At 35.2% G+C, this 990-nt stretch overlaps 1 protein-coding gene across 6 annotated transcripts in view; it reads right to left on the bottom strand.

Annotated features, from left to right (window-relative positions):
* Positions 1 to 990, bottom strand: part of LOC106876426 (uncharacterized) — a 1,308,965-nt gene that overhangs the window by 1,168,619 nt on the left and 139,356 nt on the right. The gene's annotated exons all lie outside the window — the stretch shown is intronic.

Raw genomic sequence — 990 nt, 5'->3', positions numbered from 1 at the left:
TGTGTGTGTGTGTGTGTGTGTGTGTGTGTGTGTGTGTGTGTGTGTGTGTGTGTGTGTGTGTGTGTGTATAGCTGTATCTAGTGGAAAACTCACCCGAGTATCTAGTTTAAGTGAAGCCTTTCAGGCAACGGAATAACTCTCTTCCTCTCTCTATTCCATCTTTCTTCACCCGTTCTCCCTCTCTCTCCTTATCTATACATCTGTCCACCTACCACCTCTCATTTTATACACGATTAATTCGAACCAACTATATACATATGGAAAAGTAAATACGCGAAATTCAAACACATATGTAACTAGGTATGTATATGTACGACTCTGAATCTCATATATTACTGTGTTTTCGCTCACAATTGTGGTAATTCTAATGAAGAATATATCAAAGATCATTACTAAGCTTCACATTTTGTGTTTTCTCTGATTATGAGTACATTTATATGGATTGCATTATGCTGATGTAAAATACTGTACTTGAAATAAGTTTAAAGTTAATTATATCTATAAAATGTCTGTGGAAATCAATATGGTTTTGTATACATGTGTAGATATGGATTTCTTTATACGATGCTCGTTTTCTTTATAATCAAAACGTAATCAATCGAGTATTCTAATTATTATAAATCGTCTACCGGTACATAAATGTTTATACATTATATATTAATCGTTTATTTTTTAGAATGCTTAGGGAGGAATAGATAAGAAAATACCAATTAAACTTCCTTTTACTTACATATACGCACGGGTTGGAATAGAGAACAGAAGGTAATTTAGATACCTGCCAAACGAAAATTTACACGATAACTATAGGCACAGACATGGCTGTGTGCTAAGAAGTTTCCATAAGGTTCCGGATTCAACCTCATTGCTTGGCACCTTGGGCAAGTATCTTATATTTAGCCTCGGGCCGATCAGAGAATAGTGAGTGGATTTGCTAAACAGAAACTGAAAGAACCCCGTGGTATATATGTGTGTGTGTGTGTGTGTGTACAT

Source organism: Octopus bimaculoides, chromosome 5, assembly GCF_001194135.2.
Source record: "Octopus bimaculoides isolate UCB-OBI-ISO-001 chromosome 5, ASM119413v2, whole genome shotgun sequence".
Taxonomy (NCBI): Eukaryota; Metazoa; Mollusca; class Cephalopoda; order Octopoda; family Octopodidae; genus Octopus; species Octopus bimaculoides.
Note: the sequence above shows the minus strand (reverse complement) of the source record. Positions and strands in the feature narration are given on the sequence as shown.